Below are 22,953 nucleotides of genomic sequence, written 5' to 3' on the forward strand. Positions count from 1 at the left end.
GTATTTCAGTTATCTTGCAAACCTGGCCTGTTGGTGGGTCCCGAGGACAGGAGTTGAGAACCACTGCTTTAGGAGGAGGGAGAGATTGTGCCTTTATTGTGGCCAGGCAGGTCACTTTTTGAAATCTTGTCCTACCCGTCCAGGGAACGCCCGAACCTTGAGGTCCTGTCACGGAGAGACCTTAGGTGGCGTTGTTTCATCCTCAGTTATCCAGAAGGATAAGCCCCTGATTTTGGTCACCCTTTCTTGGGCTGAGTTGTCCGTCGAGATACAGGCTTTAATCGACTCTGGGGCTGCAAGCCTGTTCATTGGTGCTGCTTTTGTATCAAAACACTCGATTCTGCTTCAGCTGCATGACACTCCACTTGCCATTGAGGCTCTTGACGGGAGACCTCTACAGCCTGCCCATGTGACTCATGAGACGGTTCCATTGTCCATGGCCGTAGGGGCTCTTCACCATGAGATAATCCAATTCCAAGTTATTTCCTCACCTAAGTTTCCCCTGGTTATTGGTTATCCTTGGTTACAGAGGGACAACCCCTCTTTTGATTGCCTCCGTGCTGAGGTTCTCTCCTGGTCACCACAATGCAGTGAGACATGCTTCCAGAAGGTAGCCAACATCCTGTGCACCTCTTCACTCTCCTCCCTGCCGGAGGAGTACCGCAATTTTAGCAATGTCTTTGACAAAGGTCAAGCCGGTAGTTTGCCTCCACACCGGCCATATGATTGCGCAATTGACCTTCAACCTGGTGCCATACCCCCTCGTTGGCCGGGTTTACCCTTTGTCGGTCTTGGAGGATAAGGCCATGGAGGAGTATGTTGCAGATGCACTTTCTCGAGGTTTCATCCACAAATCCTCATCTCCTGCTGGTGCTGGTTTCTTCTTTGTGAAGAAGAAGAGTGGTGAACTGAGACCTTGTATTGATTACAGGGGTCTCAATCGTTTCACTATTAAGAATGCCTATCCGATTCCGTTGATTACAGAGTTTTTTGACCGCCTCAAGGGAGCAACGGTTTTCACGAAGCTTGATTTGAGAGGGGCAAACAATCTCGTCAGGATTAAGGAGGGCGACGAGTGGAAAACTGCGTTTAATACCAGAACAGGCCATTATGAGTACCTCGCAATGCCTTTTGGCTTTTGTAATGCCCCGGCAGTTTTCCAGGAATTTATTAACGATGTCCTCTGAGATTTGTTGCAGTTATGTGTGGTGGTTTATCTTGATGATATCCTCATATTTTCCAAGTCCCTGGAGAGCCACCACACAGATGTCTGTTGTGTGCTCCAGAAACTAAGAGAGAACAATCTCTATTGTAAACTGGAAAAGTGTGAGTTCCATCGTGAACAGATTAAATTCCTGGGTTATGTAATTTCCACTGCTGGTTTTTCGATGAACCCAGAGAAACTTTCGGCAGTTCTACAGTGGCCCTGACCCGTGGGTTTACGTCCTCTGCAGCGTTTCCTGGGCTTTGCCAACTATTATCGGAAGTTTATTCGTAACTTCTCATCTCTGGTCAAGCCCCTGACCGATATGACCAGAAAGGACGGTAACCCACAGAGTTGGTCTTCGGAGTCCATTAAGGCCTTTGATAGTTTCAAAGCTGCCTTTGTTTCTGCTCCTGTGTCGGCACATCCTGATCCTATGTTACCCTTTATCCTTGAGGTTGATGCTTCGGAGACTGGTGTTGGCGCCCTTCTGTCTCAATGTCCTACCTCTGAGAGAGCGCTATGCATCCTTGCGGCTACTTTTCCAAGAAATTGTCACCTGCGGAGTGCAATTAAGAGATTGGTGACAGAGAGCTGTTGGCGATCATTTTAGCCCTGAAAGAATGGAGACATCTCCTCGAAGGTACCACTGCACCGGTTCTCATTCTTATTGACCATAAGAATCTCACATTCTTGTCTGAGGCTAAACGCCTCTCTCCCAGAAGGGTGCGATGGGCTCTTTTCTTGTTAAGTTTCAATTACATTTTCTCATTCTTACCCGGTACTAAGAATGTAAGGGCTGACACCTTGTCACAACAATTTTCCTCCACTTCCAAGTTGGAGTCGGTTCCGGTTCCTGTGATTCCTCCTGATCATATTCTGGCTACTGTTCGCACCAGTCTCACTTCTCCTTTGGGTGACAAAATTCTTGCTGCTCAGGTCCATGTTCCTCCTGAGAAACCTTGTGACCGCTGCTTTGTCCCAGAGAGTCTCAGTACTGCTGTGCTCCAGACCTACCATTCTCCCATGGCAGCTGGCCATCCTGGGAAGAATCAACTAGTTTGGGCCATTTCCCAACAATTCTGGTGGCCTAATCTATGAGCTGATGTAACTGCCTTCGTAGCTGCCTGTTCTGTGTGGGCTCAGACTAAGATTCCACGACACCTTCCAGTGGGCCTCCTACAACCCATACCCAATGGAGAGAGGCCTTGGACCCACTTGTCTATGGATTTCATCAACTCCCAGGGCAACACAGTTATCCTTATGTTGGTTGATCAAAGATGTGTCATTGTATTCCACTTAAGAAGATGCCCACTTCTAAGGAACTGGCTTCCATATTTGCTCAGGAGATCTTCCGCTTACATGGGCTACCCAATGTCCTTGTCTCAGACAGGGGTAGTCAGTTTGTGTCCCAGTTCTGGTGATCCTTTTGTGCACAGTTGGGAATTCAGCGTGCTTTCTCCTATGCGTATCACCTGCAGCCTAATGGGGAGCCAATCAGTCTTTGGAGCAATTCCTACGTTGCTATATTTCTGACCATCATAAGAACTGGTCGGACCTATTACCTTGGGTAGAGTTTGCTTACAACAGTGCCTTGAATTCTGCTTCCCGATTGTCCCCGTTTATGGCGAACTATGGTTTCCAACCTTCCATGTTGCCTGACTCGTTTGTTCTGCAGAGTATTCCTGCATTAGAGGAGCATCTCCGTGGTCTTTGTTCCACTTGGGCACAAGTCCAGGAGGCTTTGCGTCATGCTAATGATAGGTACAAACTCCATGCTGACCGCAGACGCCTGCCTGCGCCTTCCTACCAGGTTGGGGACAGGGTTGTCTGTCTCACAACCTCCGACTTCGTGTTCCCTCACTGAAGTTCGCACCTCGGTTTATTGGGCCTTTCTGTAAATATACATGTTAGGATCTAGGGTCAGTGAGCTATCACTCAGCTCCTGCATAAATTCAATGATCACCTTATCATCTACAATTTAGTGCCTACTGCATTTACATATGTACTTTAGATTATGGCCGTCATGGATCATGGTGGACCTCTGCCGCCCCTGTCGGCTTCATGGAGGTGAGTCCTGGTCCAATTGAAGGCTTCCCGGCAGGGTGAGAATGTGGGGGTGATGCAGGATCTGAGCTCTCCCCCCCATGCTCTGATTGACGGACGTTTGTATTCATCGTCCGCCGACGTGAGCTTCACTCTGCCGGCGGCATCCCTTGATCACCTCCGGATGAGCCGCGGCGAGGTGCGCATGTGCGAGTTACTTTGGCGTGTGCACGGCGCCGCGACATCTCGTGGTTTGCGGCGGAGTTGACGGCAGCTGCCGGGGTTTTTTTTTTTTTTTTTTCTTCGCCTACAGGGATGCCGGGGGAGCCACATGTGGGCTGCTTACTCTGGGGGGGGAGGAGATCAGCACCTGTGCCTACTCAATTAATTGCCTACTTTAGGCATATATCCATGATCGGCTGCCTGTGAGTCTTAATATGACTCCACGCAGACCGTAATGGATGGCACTGCACAAATCCTTTTTTTTGGCTCCAGCCTTTTACCTTTTTTGCTCCATTGCAATTTGGTTCATACAAGTCAAACTCTACTACATCAGCCACACTGTGGCACAAGGTAAATTATTACACTATACATATACCCTTACTACTCTAATATTACAACACTACACTCATACTCCTATTCCTATAATCAGTTTATATCTTCCACACATGTTTTTGATTGTTTCATTTGGTTTTATTCATTCACACACTCTCCTTTTGATTTGTTTTTCACTTTTATTCCACCATGTGTTGGCTGACACTACACACTCATTTCATTCACCTGGACATGGCACTGTAGTCAGCATTGTGCTGGCCATCCTTTTAATTTTACTTTATCACTCAAAGGGTTTTTCATATTCCTTGTACCACATATCACTTCCCACTCACCTGTGTTTACACACCACACCACTCAAACAACCCTATAACTATACAACCATTTCTTTTATGGTTGTGCCACTTTCTATATAATTAATTATAATTATGAAACCTTAGGACACCAGATCAATATATATTGATCACTAGGATTGCAGTTAGCCCATACACTTCATACTTTTGCCAATGTGCTGAGAATCATTTTGACTGATTGGGTATTTGTCGCAGGTGCTGACTTCTCCTTCCCCTGGAGGGCGTCTATGTGGCTCCTTGTAAGCCCCTTGGGCTGGACTCATGCGCTCTGGGGAGACAGGGGCGAATATGGGGGCCCCCCGGATCCATTTACGGCTTTTACTGGCCAAAGGATTATTCCCTCTACTTTTCAGCGGTAAATATACTACCACTTTTAACCTTACAATGAGATTTATGATGACATGTTCTTAAATTTTGAAGATATTCAATGTATTTTATAGAACCAACTATCCCCCTGATGATGACCGTACACAGGTCGAAATGCGTCGGGGATTTATACCGTCAACAGCCCGGAAATGTATGACTGTATATAATTTTGTGTAAAGATGTGTCGACTTTATATTGTGGAATATGTATTGTACTACTTGGCCAGTGCTCTATGTTGTAATGCCAATTGAATTATAGCATTACAATTGTTCATGGTTCAATAAAAGCACTTACTGGTTATACATTTTTTTATTATTTCTGAATATCAAGATTTTGCTGTCTAAAGCCCCACCGGGGAAACTGTCCATTTTTTACTATTATTGTTTCGGGGTGTGCAGCGCATGCGTCTCTCCCACATGTGTTTTTCTCTTTATTACTGAATTTTGGGTGGTTAAACACCCCTTCCCCCCTATGACACATGAGAGACATGGCAGGAGCTTTGTGTTGCTCACACGGCCCTTCAAACCCTCACATGTCTAAAACCTCTTTTGATACGATACGCATTTTGGGGGTGACACTTTGTTTGCCTCTTGCGGAGGAAACGCCCCCCAAAATGAGGGAGTAGATCGTAACTGTATCTTTCCCCACCTCATGCATCAGGATAGATCTTTTTTAGACTCCTGCATTGCAGTAGATCAGATGTTTAACTAACACCTGCTCTGTAAATATACATGTTAGGATCTAGGGTCAGTGAGCTATCACTCAGCTCCTGCATAAATTCAATGATCACCTTATCTACAATTTAGTGCCTACTGCATTTACATATGTACTTTAGATTATGGCCGTCATGGATCATGGTGGACCTCTGCCGCCCCTGTTGGCTTCATGGAGGTGAGTCCTGGTCCAATTGAAGGCTTCCCGGCAGGGTGAGAATGTGGGGGTGATGCAGGATCTGAGCTCTCCCCCCCATGCTCTGATTGACGGACGTTTGTATTCATCGTCCGCCGACGTGAGCTTCACTCTGCCGGTGGCATCCCTTGATCACCTCCGGATGAGCCGCGGCGAGGTGCGCATGTGCGAGTTACTTTGGCGTGTGCACGGCGCCGCGACATCTCGCGGTTTGCGGCGGAGTTGACGGCAGCTGCCGGGGTTTTTTTTTTTTTTTTTCTTCGCCTACAGGGATGCCGGGGGAGCCACATGTGGGCTGCTTACTCTGGGGGGGAGGAGATCAGCACCTGGCCTACTCAATTATTTGCCTACTTTAGGCATATATCCATGATCGGCTGCCTGTGAGTCTTATTATGACTCCACGCAGACCGTAATGGATGGCACTGCACAAATCCTTTTTTTTGGCTCCAGCCTTTTACCTTTTTTGCTCCATTGCAATTTGGTTCATACAAGTCAAACTCTACTACATCAGCCACACTGTGGCACAAGGTAAATTATTATACTATACATATACCCTTACTACTCTAATATTACAACACTACACTCATACTCCTATTCCTATAATCAGTTTAGATCTTCCACACATGTTTTTGATTGTTTCATTTGGTTTTATTCATTCACACACTCTCCTTTTGATTTGTTTTTCACTTTTATTCCACCATGTGTTGGCTGACACTACACACTCATTTCATTCACCTGGACATGGCACTGTAGTCAGCATTGTGCTGGCCATCCTTTTAATTTTACTTTATCACTCAAAGGGTTTTTCATATTCCTTGTACCACATATCACTTCCCACTCACCTGTGTTTACACACCACACCACTCAAACAACCCTATAACTATACAACCATTTCTTTTATGGTTGTGCCACTTTCTATATAATTAATTATAATTATGAAACCTTAGGACACCAGATCAATATATATTGATCACTAGGATTGCAGTTAGCCCATACACTTCATACTTTTGCCAATGTGCTGAGAATCATTTTGACTGATTGGGTATTTGTCGCAGGTACTGACTTCTCCTTCCCCTGGAGGGCGTCTATGTGGCTCCTTGTAAGCCCCTTGGGCTGGACTCATGCGCTCTGGGGAGACAGGGGTGAATATGGGGGCCCCCCGGATCCATTTATGGCTTTTACTGGCCAAAGGATTATTCCCTCTACTTTTCAGCGGTAAATATACTACCACTTTTAACCTTACAATGAGATTTATGATGACATGTTCTTAAATTTTGAAGATATTCAATGTATTTTATAGAACCAACTATCCCCCTGATGATGACCGTACACAGGTCGAAACGCGTCGGGGATTTATACCGTCAACAGCCCGGAAATGTATGACTGTATATAATTTTGTGTAAAGATGTGTCGACTTTATATTGTGGAATATGTATTGTACTACTTGGCCAGTGCTCTATGTTGTAATGCCAATTGAATTATAGCATTACAATTGTTCATGGTTCAATAAAAGCACTTACTGGTTATACATTTTTTTATTATTTCTGAATATCAAGATTTTGCTGTCTAAAGCCCCACCGGGGAAACTGTCCATTTTTTACTATTATTGTTTCGGGGTGTGCAGCGCATGCGTCTCTCCCACATGTGTTTTTCTCTTTATTATTGGGCCTTTCTGTATTCTTCGCAGGATTAACCCAGTGGCTTACGCATGAAACCTTCTTTCTAATATGCGTATTTCAAATGTATTTCAAGTCTCCTTATTAAAACCTTTGGTCTGCAACCGCTTTACTACCTCGGTGCCACGTCCTCACCCTGTACAGGCTGAGAACTAGGGATGAGCTGAACACCCCCCGGTTCGGTTCGCACCAGAACCAGCGAACGGACCGAAAATTCGCACGAACGTTAGAACCCCATTGACGTCTATGGGACTTGAACGTTCGAAATCAAAAGTGCTCATTTTAAAGGCTCATTTGCATGGTATTGTCCTAAAAAGGGTTTGGGGACCCGGGTCCTACCCCAGGGGACATGTATCAATGCAAAAAATACTTTTAAAAACGTCAGTTTTTTCGGGAGCAGTGATTTTAATGATGCTTAACCGGTTCAATACAGGGCATTTTCACCCCCTTCCTTCCCAGACCAATTTTTAGTTTTCAGAGCTGTCGCACTTTAAACGACAATTGCGCGGTCGTGCGACATTGTACCCAAACAAAATTGACGCCCTTTTTTCCTCCACAAATAGAGCTTTCTTTTGGTGGTATTTGATCACCTCTGCGGTTTTTATTTATTGCGCTATAAACAAAAGAAGAGCGACAATTTTGAAAAAAACACAATATTTTTTACTTTTTGCTATAATAAATATCCCAATTTAAAAAAAAAAAAAAAACACATTTTTTCCTCAGTTTCGGCCGATACATATTCTTCTACATATTTTTGTTTAAAAAAATCGCAATAAGCGTATATTGATTGGTTTGCGCAAAAGTTATAGCGTCTACAAAATATGGGATAGATTTATGGCATTTTTAAAGAAAAAATATTTTTTTTTTTTTTTTTACTAGTAATAGTGGCGATCGCAATTTTTTTTCGTGACTGCGACATTATGGCGGACACATCGGACACTTTTGACACATTTTTGGGACCATTCACATTTATACAGCGATCAATGCTATAAAATTGCATTGATTACTGTGTAAATGTGACAGGCAGTGAAGGGGTTAAACACTAGGGGGCGGGGAGGGGTTAAATGTGTTTCCTAGGGAATGCTTCTAACTGTAGGGGGAGGGGACGCTCAAGGGGAGGAGACCGATCAGTGTTCCTCCGTTCTGGGAACACAGATCGCTCTCCTCTGAGCTGACAGCACGTGGATCTCTGTGTTTACACACAGAGATCCACGGTCCGGCCCCGTTAACGGGCAATCGCGGGCACACGCACCGGGACCCGAGCAATGCTGCGGGCGCGCGCGCGCCCCCTAGGCGGCCGGGAATCCCAGGACGTCATATGACCCCATCCCAGGACATCATATGTACATACGTGGGTATTGAAGTGGTTAAAGTAAAAAAAAAAAAAAAGTGAAATATTCCTTTAAATATCGTACCTGGGGTGTGTCTATAGTATGCCTGTAAAGTGGCGCGTGTTTCCCGTGTTTAGAACAGTCCCTGCACAAAATGTCATTTTTAAAGGAAAAAATCTCATTTAAAACTGCTTGCGGGTTTAATGTAATGTCGGGTCCTGGCAATATGGATGAAAATCAGTGAGACAAACGGCATGGGTACCCCCCCAGTCCATTACCAGGCCCTTTGGGTCTTGTATGGATATTAAGGGGAACCCCGCACCCAAATTAAAATAAGGAAAGGTGTGGGGCCACCAGGCCCTATATACTCTGAACAGCAGTATACAGGCGGTGCAAACAAGACAGGGACTGTAGGTTTGTTGTTAAGTAGAATCTGTTTGTAATTTTTAACGGGTACATTTTTAACGTGTTTAGCTCCAGCCAAAAAATCTTTTTTAAGCTTTTTGGAAAACATAGGGAAGGGTTATCACCCCGGTGACATTTGTTTTGCTGTCTTTCCTCCTCTTCAGAAGATTTCACCTCACTTTTTGTCCCAATGACAAATGTTTTTTGAAAATTTGGGGTTTTTTGTGGAACAAGGATTGGAAAGCATCAGTGGAAAGGAGAAATGTTTTTCCCATATTAACTCTTACAGGAGAGAATTTCCCTTCCTAGGGGTAGATTTCATCTCACTTCCTGTTGTCTCCTTCCGTTTGCAAGTAGGAGTCGTTTGTAAGTTAGATGTTTGAAAGTAGGGGCCTGCCCTATATACTCAGCAGAAATTTGGGCCTTAGGTGTTGTTGTGGCCACAACACTGTAAGCCCTCACAGGGCCCTGCTGTGAAATATTAGATCAAGAATTGTAATTACATACCCCTGTTGAAAAGGGGCAGAAAAATTGGGCCTTTGGTGGTGGTGGTGGTGGTGCTGGTGCCACAACACTGTAAGTCCTCACTCGCTCTTGGTGGATGCAGAAATGGGCCCTGCTGTGAAATATTAGATCAAGAATTGTAATTACATGCCCCTGTTGAAAAAGGGCAGAAAAATTGGGCCTTTGGTGGTGGTGGTGCTGGTGCCACAACACTGTAAGTCCTCACTCGCTCTTGGTGGGTGCAGAAATGGGCCCTGCTGTGAAATATTAGATCAAGAATTGTAATTACATGCCCCTGTTGAACAGGGGCTGAAAAATTAGGCCTTAGGCACTGGTGCTGGTGCCACAACACTGCAACCCCTCACAGATACTCTAGTTGGAACGCAGAAATTAGCCCTGCTGCAAAGTATTGCATCAAAAATTGTAATAACACGCCCCTGTTAAACAGGGGCTGAAAAATTGGGCCTTAGGCACTGGTGCTGCTGCCACAACACTGCAACCTCTCACAGATACTCTAGTTGGAATGCAGAAATGAGCCCTGCTGCAAAGTATTGCATCAAAAATTGTAATTACACCCCCCTGTTAAACAGGGGCTGAAAAATTGGGCCTTAGGCACTGGTGGTGGCGCCCAGAACCAAAAATGTTCTTACAAGCTATCAGCGTGATGATTGAAGAGGAAGAGGATAATTACTCAGGGATAGTCACTCAGCATCAGCATAGGCAGTCTTTGAAGGGATCTGAGATTTCAAAAAAAATTATTCGGTTACATCAGCATCAGGTGCTTGGTAGCTGGTGGTGATCCAAGACTGATTCATTTTTATGAAGGTCAGTCGATCGACCGAGTCGGTGGACAGACACCCTGTGATCGGTTACAAAGCCTCCAGCAGCACTGAATGTGCGTTCCGAAAGAACGCTGGATGCAGGACAGGCCAGTAGCTCAATTGCATACTGTGCAAGCTCTGGCCAGTGATCCATCCTCAAAACCCAGTAACCCAGAGGATTTTCGATGGGAAAGGTGTCCAAGTCAGATCTTGCCCCTAGGTATTCCTGCACCATGTAAAACAGACGCTGGCGATGGTTGCTGGAACCGATCATACCTTGGGGCTGTGGACCAAAAAATTGTCTGAACGCATCGGTCAGAAGGCCACCTTCTCCACTGCTCCTTCTTTGACTGACCGAAGCCTCGGCAACACGTTGTCCAGAAACAGGAGTTTGTAACCTCCCAGTCTCTGGGAACGCGTTGCACAGACTTTTCTGCAAGGCCTTCCGAAGATGTTTCATCCTCTGCTCCCTCTGCGATGGCAAGATAAGGTCTGCAACCTTACCCTTGTAACGTGGATCAAGGAGGGTTGCCAGCCAGTATTGGTCCTTCTCCTTGATACCACGAATACGAGGATCCTTACGCAGGCTTTGCAGGATCAGGGAGGCCATGCAGCGTAGGTTTGCTGAGGCATTCGGTCCAGAGTCCTCTGGGCCACTAAGGACGACATGGTCCGCAGCCACCTCCTCCCAGCCACGTACAAGTCCATGTGTTTCTTGGGACTAATCCCTATAAGACTGCTGCTGATGCTGAGTGCCAGGCTCCACCTCCATACTGACACAATCTTCCTCCTCCTCCTCCTCCTCTTCCTGTGTGATCGACGGGCATGCAGGAACACTGTCTGGATAAAGGGGGCCTTGAGAGCTAAGGAAGTCCTCCTCTTCCTGCCTCTGTTCTGCCTCAAGTTCCCTGTCCATTATTCCACGCAGCGTGTGCTCCAACAGGTGGACAAGGGGGACAGTGTCACTGATGCATGCACTGTCACTGCTCACCATCCTCGTGGCCTCTTCAAATGGTGACATGACAGTGCATGCATCCCTGATCATGGCCCACTGGCGTGGGGAAAAAAAACCAAGCTCCCCTGACCCTGTCCTGGTGCCATAGTCGCACAGGTACTCATTGATGGCCCTCTGCTGCATGTGCAGCCGCTGCAGCATGGCCAACGTTGAGTTCCACCTGGTGGACATGTCACAGATTAGGCGGTTCTTGGGCAGGTTAAACTCCTTTTGGAGGTCCGTCAGCCGAGCACTGGCATTATATGACCGGCGGAAATGCACACAGACTTTCCTGGCCTGCCTCAGGACATCCTGTAAGCCCGGGTACCTGCCCAAGAACCGCTGCACCACCAAGTTAAGGACGTGAGCCAAACAGGGCACATGGGTCATTTGTCCCTGTCGGAGGGCAGAGAGGAGGTTGATGCCATGTCGCAAAGTTGTCGCCTTAAGTTGGCGTGGCGTCAACCACCTCTGAACCTGCCCCTGCAGAGCTGACAGAACCTCTGCCCCAGTGTGGCTCCTGTCCCCCAAGCACACCAGCTCAAGCACCGCATGGCATCTTTTGGCCTGCGTACTTGCGTAGCCCCTTGAACGGCTACGGAGCACCACTGGTTCCGAGGACAAAGCACAGGAAGAGGCCATGGAGGAAGAAGAAGAGGAGGGGGTGGAGGAGAGAGGTGTGTCACAATCATTAGCATTTTGGAGGCGTGGTGGCGGAACAACCTCCAACACTACTGCACCTTGTCCTGCATCCTTCCCAGCTGCCAGCAGAGTCACCCAATGCGCCGTGAAACTTAGCTAACGTCCCTGTCCATGCCTGCTGGACCATGAGTCAGCGGTAATATGCACCTTACCGCTGACCGCCCTGTCCAGCGAGGCATGGACATTGCCTTCCACATGCCGGTAGAGAGCCGGAATCGCCTTCCGTGAGAAAAAGTGGCGTTTGGGTACCTGCCACTGAGGAACCGCACATTCCACAAACTCACGGAAGAGGGCAGAGTCTACCAACTGAAAAGGCAGCAGTTGAAGTGCTAGCAATTTTGCCAAGCTAGCATTCAACCGCTGGGCATGTGGATGGCTGGGAGCAAACTTCTTTCGGCGGTGCAGCAGCTGGGGCAGGGAAATTTGCCTGGTACAATCTGACGTCGGTGTACCAAAAGCAGATTGCCCACAAGTACTTGGCTGTGACACACCTAATTCTACACCTTCATTCCTCTCAGTGCAGGTCTCAGAGAGGACTGAAGGTATAGTGGGGTTGGAGATCTCAGCTGATGAGGAGCAAGGAGAGGTCCTCTTTGTTCTTTGGTGTGGGTCTTTTAGATACGCTTGCCAACGAACTGCATGGCAGGTCAACATAGGTCTGGTCAAGCATGTGGTACCCAAGCGGGAGATATTTTGGCCACGCGAGATACGCTTGAGACATATGTTGCAAATAGCAGCGGTGCGATCTGATGCACTCGTCTCAAAAAGGCCCACACCAAAGAACTTTTTGAATAACGCGCAGAGACTGCAGCGCCCTGCACATGTGGAGCTTTGGGGTGTGATGCAGTCAAGGTGCTGCCCTTAGGCTGGCCCCTGGAGGGCATCCTGCCTCGTTGGTGATGTGCCGCCTCCTCCTCCTCTCTCCTATCAGGCACCCGCGTTGAGTCAGTGACCTCATCATCCCCTCCCTCCTCATCACTGGAGCAAACCTGGCAGTATGCTGCAGCAGGGGGAGCATGACTGCCAGATTGACTGCCTTTCTATGTTATGACTGCCAGATTGCTGTCCTTCTTGGGCACCCCCTCTGTCCGTGCTCACGTTACTGCCTTCATCGAGCTCAGTATCATCATCAGAGCCTTCCAAACGCTGGGCATCCTCCTGGAGCATGTACCCAACACTGTGGTCAAACAGTTCGAGGGACTCCCCAGGAGGACATGGTGGGGCTAGGGAAGGAGTCACTGATGACATTGAGCCAAGGGAAGAGGCCGCTGCTTTGCCAGACAAAGTACCCTGGGCATGGGTGAGAGAGGATGAGGAGGATGAGGACGGCTTGGTCATCCACTCGACCAAGTCTTCCGCATGTTGCGGCTCAACACGGCCAGCTGCCGAAAAAAAGGCCAGGCGTGTCCCACGGCCACGTGCTGATGAGGATGCACCGTCTCCACGACCAGCACTAGACACAGAGCCTGCTTGCCCTCTCTTATTGGCTTGTGACTGTCTGCCTCTCCTTCTTGGCCTTCCAGACATACTAATGGCCTGTAGCTGCACTAAGCTGGGATATATATATATATGTACTGATACTGCAGCTAGCAAAATCAACTGCCTGCCTGTAGTATGAGAACACCACCAACCTTCTACAGGTAGCTTTAGCTGAACACTGTGCAGAGCTCGCAAAAAAATAACTTGTAGGTTTAGCTGGACACTGTGAGGTGGACGCACCCCACTAACTTGTAGGTTTAGCTGAACACTGTGAGCAGGACGCACAGCACTAACTTGTAGTTTTAGCTGAACACTGTGAGCAGGACGCACCGCACTAACTTGTAGGTTTAGCTGAACATTGTGAGCAGGGCGCACCCCACTAACTTGTAGGTTTAGCTGAACACTGTGAGCAGGACGCACCCCACTAACTTGTAGTTTTAGCTGAACACTGTGAGCAGGCCGCACCACACTAACTTCTAGGTTTAGCTGAACACTGTGAGGTGGACGCACCGCACTAACTTGTAGTTTTAGCTGAACACTGTGAGCAGGACGCACCGCACTAACGTGTAGGTTTAGCTGAACACTGTGAGGTGGACACACCACACTAACTTGTAGTTTTAGCTGAACACTGTGAGCAGGACGCACCACACTAACTTCTAGGTTTAGCTGAACACTGAGGTGGACGCACCACACTAACTTGTAGTTTTAGCTGAACACTGTGAGCAGGACACACTGCACTAACTTGTAGCTTTAGATGAACACTGTGCAGAGGTCTCACTACACTAACTTGTAGGTTTAGCTGAACACTGTGAGCAGGACGCATAGCACTAACTTGTAGTTTTAGCTGAACACTGTGAGCAGGACGCACCGCACTAACTTGTAGGTTTAGCTGAACACTGTGAGGTGGACGCACCACACTAACTTGTAGTTTTAGCTGAACACTGTGAGCAGGATGCACTGCACTAACTTGTAGCTTTAGATGAACACTGTGCAGAGGTCTCACTACACTAACTTGTAGGTTTAGCTGAACACTGTGAGGTGGACGCACCACACTAACTTGTAGTTTTAGCTGAACACTGTGAGCAGGATGCACTGCACTAACCTGTAGCTTTAGATGAACACTGTGCAGAGGTCTCACTACACTAACTTTTAGGTTTGGCTGAACACTGTGAGCAGGACGCACCGCACTAACTTCTAGGTTTAGCTGAACACTGTGAGGTGGATGCACTGCACTAACTTCTAGGTTTAGCTGAACACTGTGAGGTGGACGCACCGCACTAACTTGTAGTTTTAGCTGAACACTGTGAGCAGGACGCACCACACTAATTTGTAGGTTTAGCTGAACACTGTGAGGTGGACGCACCACACTAACTTGTAGGTTTAGCTGAACACTGTGAGCAGGACGCACCGCACTAACTTGTAGGTTTAGCTGAACACTGTGAGGTGGACGCACCACACTAACTTGTAGGTTTAGCTGAACACTGTGAGCAGGACGCACCACACTAACTTGTAGTTTTAGCTGAACACTGTGAGCAGGACGCACCGCACTAACTTGTAGGTTTAGCTGAACACTGTGAGGTGGACGCACCACACTAACTTGTAGTTTTAGCTGAACACTGTGAGCAGGACGCACCACACTAACTTCTAGGTTTAGCTGAACACTGTGAGGTGGACGCACCACACTAACTTGTAGTTTTAGCTGAACACTGTGAGCAGGACACACTGCACTAACTTGTAGCTTTAGATGAACACTGTGAGCAGGACGCACTGCACTAACTGTAAATAGTCTAGCTGCCTGACTGTGGTACTAATAGGATCAAAAGAACACCAGCAATTTTCTTCAGGTAGCTGTAAATACTGTAACAAGACAAGCCTGCCTGTCAGTAAGAAGATAACAGGAATGGATCTAGCTGAACACTGTGAGCAGGACGCACAGCACTAACTTGTAGGTTTAGATGAACACTGTGCAGAGGTCTCACTACACTAACTTGTAGGTTTAGCTGAACACTGTGAGCAGGATGCACAGCACTAACTTGTAGTTTTAGCTGAACACTGTGAGCAGGACGCCCCGCACTAACTTCTAGGTTTAGCTGAACACTGTGAGGTGGACGCACGGCACTAACTTGTAGTTTTAGCTGAACACTGTGAGCAGGACGCACCGCACTAACTTGTAGGTTTAGCTGAACACTGTGAGGTGGACGCACCACACTAACTTGTAGGTTTAGCTGAACACTGTGAGCAGGACGCACCGCACTAACTTGTAGTTTTAGCTGAACACTGTGAGCAGGACGCACTGCACTAACTGTAAATAGTCTAGCTGCCTGACTGTGGTACTAATAGGATCAAAAGAACACCAGCAATTTTCTTCAGGTAGCTGTAAATACTGTAACAAGACAAGCCTGCCTGTCAGTAAGAAGATAACAGGAATGGATCTAGCTGAACACTGTGAGCAGGACGCACAGCACTAACTTGTAGGTTTAGATGAACACTGTGCAGAGGTCTCACTACACTAACTTGTAGGTTTAGCTGAACACTGTGAGCAGGATGCACAGCACTAACTTGTAGTTTTAGCTGAACACTGTGAGCAGGACGCCCCGCACTAACTTCTAGGTTTAGCTGAACACTGTGAGGTGGACGCACGGCACTAACTTGTAGTTTTAGCTGAACACTGTGAGCAGGACGCACCGCACTAACTTGTAGGTTTAGCTGAACACTGTGAGGTGGACGCACCACACTAACTTGTAGGTTTAGCTGAACACTGTGAGCAGGACGCACCGCACTAACTTGTAGTTTTAGCTGAACACTGTGAGCAGGACGCACTGCACTAACTGTAAATAGTCTAGCTGCCTGACTGTGGTACTAATAGGATCAAAAGAACACCAGCAATTTTCTTCAGGTAGCTGTAAATACTGTAACAAGACAAGCCTGCCTGTCAGTAAGAAGATAACAGGAACGGATCTAGCTAAACTGAATACAGTGTATATATATATATGCAACACTTGGGATGCATATATATACACACAATACACTGTAAGTGCAGCTAACTGACTGACTGTTCTACCTAATCTATCTAACTCAAATCAAATGACACTGTCTGTCTTTCTCTCTATCTATGAACGCCGGAACACACACTACACAGGGCCGCCGTGCAGGCGGCCTTATATAGTGTGGGGCGTGTACTAAATCCCCTGAGCCATAATTGGCCAAAGCCTCCTTGGCTTTGGCCAATTACGGCTCTCTGTTCAGACGGCGCTCATCCCTACTGAGAACCATGAGAAGTATGAAGTACGGTCCATTGTTGACTCCCATAGGTTCCGTGGGCGCATACAGTACCTGGTGCATTGGAAAGGGTACGGTCCGGAGGAGCGCTCTTGGGTCTCATCCTCGGACATACATGCCCCTGTCCTCCTCTGTGATTTCCAGAGACATTTTCCCCTCAAGTCTGGTAGTCCTCCGAAGGGAAGGGGTCGTTGAGGAAGGGGTACTGTCAGTGCTGGGCTCACTCCTTCCTTCTCTGAGCTGGCCGCTCAGCTGTCGGCTAATTGCCAGCTCCCATCTCTCTCCACAGTTACTCAGCTGTTGATCATATCCTGCTCGTCAGTCCTGCCTACTTAAGCCGTCCAGTCTAGAGGAGCTCTGCCTTCGCCTTGGTCAACATCTCAAGAAACCATCTCCTGCGTTCCTGTTTAAAGACTGGCTTTGCTGACATCCCTTCTGGCTCCAGATCCTGCTTGCTGTTCCTCTAATTTGATCCCTGACTTCTGGCTTGGCTGACTATCTGTTCTGGTTACTGAACTTTGGCTATGTTTTGACTACGTTTGTGTCAGAAACCATGAATTAGACTGAGACAGAAGTACAGTTAATCACACTTATTTAATAATAATAAAAAGGTAAACAGAGTAAGCGTAGTCAATACATAGCCAGAGTTCAGTAACCAGATCGCCTAGTCAGCCAATGTCAGAGAGCCAGAGATCAACGTAGTAGTACAGCAAGCAGGATCAGGAGCCAGAAGGGACATCAGCCGAGCAAGTCTTCAACAGGAACGCAGGAGAAAGTCTCAGAGATGTGACCAAAGGTGAAGGCAGAGATGAAGTGAGCTGGACGGCTTTAAGTAGGACAGAGAAGGAAAGGCTGAGCCCATCCCTGACAGTACCCCCTCCTCAACAACCCCTCCCCCTCGGAGGACTACCAGGCTTGAGGGGAAAACGTCTATGGAAATCACGGAGGAGGACAGGGCATGTTCATCCGAGGATGAGACCCAAGAGCATTCCTCCAGACTGTACCCCTTCCAAAGCACCAGGTACTGTATGCGCCCACAGAACCTACGGGAGTCAACAATGGATTGTACTTCATACTCCCCATGGTTCTCAACCTGTATAGTGTGGTAAAGGGGTTGCAGACCAAAGGTTTCAATAAGGAGACATGAAACACATTAGAGATGCGCATACTAGGAGGAAGGTACAACGCGTAAGCCACTGGGTTAATCCTGTGAAGGATACGGAAAGGCCCAATAAACCGAGGTGCGAACTTCAAAGAGGGAACACAGAGGGAGGTTGCGAGACGACAGCCAGACTCTGTCCCCAACCTGGTAGGAAAGCGCAGGCAAGCGTCTGCGGTCAGCATGGAGTCTCTACCTATTGTTAGTATGTCACAAAGCCTCCTGGACTTGTGCCCAAGTGGAGCGAAGACCACGGAGATGCTCCTCTAACTCAGGAATACTCTGCGGAACAAACGAAGCAGGCAACACAGAAGGTTGGAAACCATAGTTCGCCATAAACGGGAAGCTGAATTCAAGGCACTATTGTGAGCAAATTCTGCCCACGTTAAGAGGTCTGAGCAGTTGTTATGATGGTCAGAAATATAGCAACGTAGGAATTGCTCCAAGGACTGATTGCCTTGTTCTGCGGCCCCATTAGACTGCGGATGATACGCAGAGGAGAAAGCAAGCTGAATACCCAACTGTGCACAAAAGTCTCACCAGAACCGGGGCACAAACTGACTACCCCTGTCTGAGACAATCACCTTGTGTAGCCCATGTAAGCGGAAGATCTCCCGAGCAAAAATAGAAACCAGTTCCTTAGACGTAGGCAACGTCTTGAGTGGAATATAATGCAACATTTTCGAGAACCGGTCAACCACCATAAGGATAACTGTGTTGCCCTGGGAGTTGGGTAACTCCACAATGAAATCCATAGACAGGTGGGTCCAAGGCCTCTCTCCATTGGGTATGGGTTGTAGGAGGCCCACTGGAAGGTGTCGTGGAGTCTTACTCTGAGCACACACGGAACAGGCAGCTACGAAGGCGGTTACATCAGCACGTAGACTAGGCCACCAGAATTTTTGGGAAGTGGCCCAAAAGAGTTGATTCCTCCCAGGGTGGCCAGCAGCCTTGGGAGAATGGTAAGTCTGGAGCACGGCAGTACGGAGACTCTCGGGAACAAAGCAGTGGTCACAAGGTTTGTTAGGAGGAGCATCGACCTGAGCAGCAAGAATTTTGTCACCCAAAGGAGAACTAAGACTGGTGCGAATCGTAGCCAGAATACAATCAGGAGGAGTAACAGGAACCGGAACCGACTCCATCTTGGAAGTGAAGGAAAATTGTCGTGACAAGGCGTCAGCCCTTACATTCTTAGTACCGGGTAAGAAGGAGACAATGTAGTTAAAACTCGACAAGAAAAGAGCCCCTTCCGAGAGAGAGGCGCTTAGCCTCAGACAAGAATGTGAGATTCTTATGGTCAGTAAGAATGAGGACCGGCACAGTGGTACCTTCAAGGAGATGTCTCCATTCTTTCAGGGCTAAAATGATCGCCGACAGCTCTCTGTCACCAATCTCGTAATTGCACTCTACCGGTGACAATTTCTTGGAAAAGTAGTCACACGGATGCATAGTTCAGTAACCAGATCAGGTAATCAGCCAATGTCAATGTGAGAGAGCCAGAGATCAACGTAGTAGTACAGCAAGCAGGATCAGGAGCCAGAAGGGACGTCAGCCGAGCAAGTCTTCAACGGGAACGCAGGAGAAATTCTCAGATGTGACCAAAGGTGAAGGCAGAGATGAAGTGAGCTGGACGGCTTTAAGTAGGCAGGACTGACGAGCAGATCCTCAACAGCTGAGTCACTGTGGAGAGAAAGGAGCTGGCAATTAGCCGACAGCTGAGCGGCCAGCTCGGAGAAGGAAGGGCTGAGCCCAGCCCTGACAGTTTGTTCTTTTTACTTTAATTATTAAACAAGTGTGATTTAACTGTACTTCTGTCTTGGTCTGCTTTCATGGTTTCTGACAGATATATACTCTGAGACCTAATTCTCTTTGGAGGCTATGATAGCGATAAGGGTCTTCGCGAAGACTTTGGGTGATGTACAAAGGACAAACGGGAGACTCGAATTGACTCTCTCTACGAGTTTTCAGGAAGGTGGACTCTGTGCTTCTCCAGTTCTGTCTGAAGCCTTTCCCCTGTCTGAGCTGTCTGTAGTCCTTGTTTCTAAAATGCTTAATGTCCTGGTGCGTCATCTGGGTCATCTGTCTTGAGGTAACAGGTCTGATTTCCCACCTGTGGCACGAGACATGGCCTTGTCCAATTTTTCTCCAAACAAGGCCTTGCCATCAAATGGTATTTTACACAAATTTTGTTTTGAGGCTACATTAGCTGCCCATGGCTTTAACCATAGGGCCCATTTGGCCATTACCGTATGGAGCATTGATCTTGCAGAGCATGGGATTGAGTCAACTGCTGCCTCCCCAATAAAGTCTGCTGAGAGTTTAACGCATCCAAGGCTTTGATGATATCCTCCTTTGGGGTATATTGCCGGACTGCGGTTTCTATGTTATCCGTCCATGCGTGAAGGGCATTGGATACTGAAGTTAGGACTATTGCTGGTTTACAGGCATTACCCACCATTTGATAAGTTTTTTTCAGGTCAATATCCATCCTTATATCTAGTGGATCTTTAAATTAAGTTGAATCCTCCATGGGTAACGTGACGTTCTTTGCCAAACACATTACGGCTGCATCTACTACTGGTGGGCCATCTAGCATTGCAGAGTCCACATCTAAGAGTGGGTACAGTTTTCCCGAACGATTGAAGGAGAATCTTTTCTCCGTCTTTTTGGTCATTGACTTCTTAGACTCAGTGTCAGTTTCTTCCCAGCCAATCGCCTGTTTCACCACCTGCACATAAGGTTAAACCATAGAAAAACTGAAACCTGAGGTATCTGGGTCATCTGAGGAGTGTCCAGAAATGGCGCTCTCTTCCATATGTTTAGAGGAGGAAGCAGCCGCCACGGACTCTGAGATGACCACGCATGCGCCGTCCAGTGGCACTAAAACTTGGGATTCCCGGCTGCTGGTGCATGTGCAGAATGGAGTTGAAGACGCTGGGGACACTGAGAAAAAGCCGGCACGAGGCACGCGCCACTCCTAAGGGGATCTAAGAAGACTATGGGAGTGAAGGAAGCACGTAGGAGGAGGGTTTGAATGGAAAAAAGGGGAATTGAGAAAGAGAAAAGAAAGAGACAGAATGCACAAAACAAAAAAAAAGAACATGGAAAGAAAAAGGAAATAGTTGTTTCTTCTGTTGCCAAACCAGAGCAAATGCCTGAAACATCAATGCAGGTAAAGCTCTTGGTTAAGAGACAAACTGCTTGTCCCAAAAGGCCCACAGAAGGAACTCCCATCCTTATAAGTGCATTTAGCTGCCTAAAAGAAGGGACTGCATCCCTGAGAGGCTGAACCCAGATGGAAACTGCGGAATGTAGAAGGTAAAGACGTTCAACCAATATTCACTGCCATGAAGTATGAGAAAAAAAGTAGAATGCTGGGGTTGTACTAACTAGTTCTTTTTTATAATATTCACTAGTCCTGGGGGAGGAGCCAAGGCAGAGCTTGTCACAGGTATGCTGCCATGGAGGCACCAGGGAAAAAGTTTTGCCTATAGTTCTACTTTAAGGAATTACTCCCAGGGTTTAACCTGCAAACCAAGTGGTGCCCTACACATATTTACATATTTTTTTCTTTTGAGTTTGCATCTATTTGTGACCCTCTAGTTGTGCTGTACTATGTGCTTTTGGTTTGAATCTCCCTGTTTTCCCTGTAGTGTGAGCCACTGGAGGAAAAGGACGTTTGGAATCAAATGACGCAACCTTAGTCCATACCTCCCAAAATGGGAATGATATTAGCAAAATTGTGTAGGCATAGGGCACACCTCCTGCCACGCGCCTTTAAAGGAGAATTATACTAAATTATGATTAGTTAAACCCACAAGTGCTTTTTTTTTACTACTACTATTCCTTTATACTGGCTTTTGAAATTTACAAATGTAGAAATTTAGAAAGCAGATGAGAGGTTTAGCTCTGGGAAACACTTTTTGAAAGTTAAAAACTGCATTTTATATACAATTATATAGATCAGGGAAAAATGAGGAGGAAAGAGGGACAGAGGGACTTTGTTCCAAGTCAGGGACAGTTGGGAGCTATGTTAATCTGCTTTCTACAGAAGAGGCAGCTACCAGCATATCCAACATTTTGACTTATCAGTCAATGGGCAGTTCTGAGACAGGTGTTACCACTGTAGGAAGTGAAGATTGCCCCCAGTAGTGTGAAGATTACTTTATTATCTTCTAAACTGTAACTGGCCACTTCAGGTCAGAACTGTGGCTTAGTGGTTAGTGGTTAGCACTTCTGCCTTGCAAATAACAGGGTCCCTGGTTTGTATCCTGCATACTATCTTCATGGAGCTTGCATGTTCTCCCAGTGCTTGCATGGGTTTATTTCTTCACTCCATGCTGGTAGGTTCATTGGAACGTTTCTAAATTGGCCCTAGAACGTGTGTGTGTGTATGTATGCATGTTTCATAAAGACCTTAGATTGTAAGCTTCTTGAGGGCAGAAACGGATGTGAAAGTTTACTATGTAAAGCCCCATGTAAAATGTCAGCATTTTGTAAATAGCTGTAATAAATATGGAACTTTAGAGATATGTAATATGAATTGTAGGTGTATAGCTTTATTGAAACAAATAATCTACAGTGAAAATAAAAAAGCAAAAACCGACAAAAACAGAAAACACAGATACACATATATCACACATAGTTTGTTTAGAGAATCAATAATTGCTGCAAAATCACATATTATTTGTTAGCAATATAAACTATTACATTTTTTAAAAATTAGAAGTCAAGTAGCTCCTTGAATTGCCTGAGATCACATCAAGTCTAACTGAGGGTGACAACTTATAGACTGTGAACTTGGCTGAATTTAGAACAATAGTCTGAGTCTAATCCTTGTTCTATCTAGTGTCAGACACGCCAGATTCTTTCTTTTTTTTTTTTTGGGTTCAAATTCCAAAGACGAATTGTTGACCACTTTAGCAGCAAAGTTTACAGCTGATTAACCATTCTGTATTACACATTAGCAAAGTGTACTTCTGTACTCCATATAAAATACTATGTAACTTTTACATATATTAACCAACAGCTGGTGCCAATATTCTGTTTTAATAGGTAACTATCATGTAATTTCAGCTGTTATTGTTAGATTACTTGAAGATAATCTTTTAATGCAACTCTCTTACTTGCTTGCTGTACAGTTAAATTAATAAACTGATTAACTAGCATTGTC

This window comes from Aquarana catesbeiana, linkage group LG07 (assembly GCF_042186555.1).
Source record: "Aquarana catesbeiana isolate 2022-GZ linkage group LG07, ASM4218655v1, whole genome shotgun sequence".
Taxonomy (NCBI): Eukaryota; Metazoa; Chordata; class Amphibia; order Anura; family Ranidae; genus Aquarana; species Aquarana catesbeiana.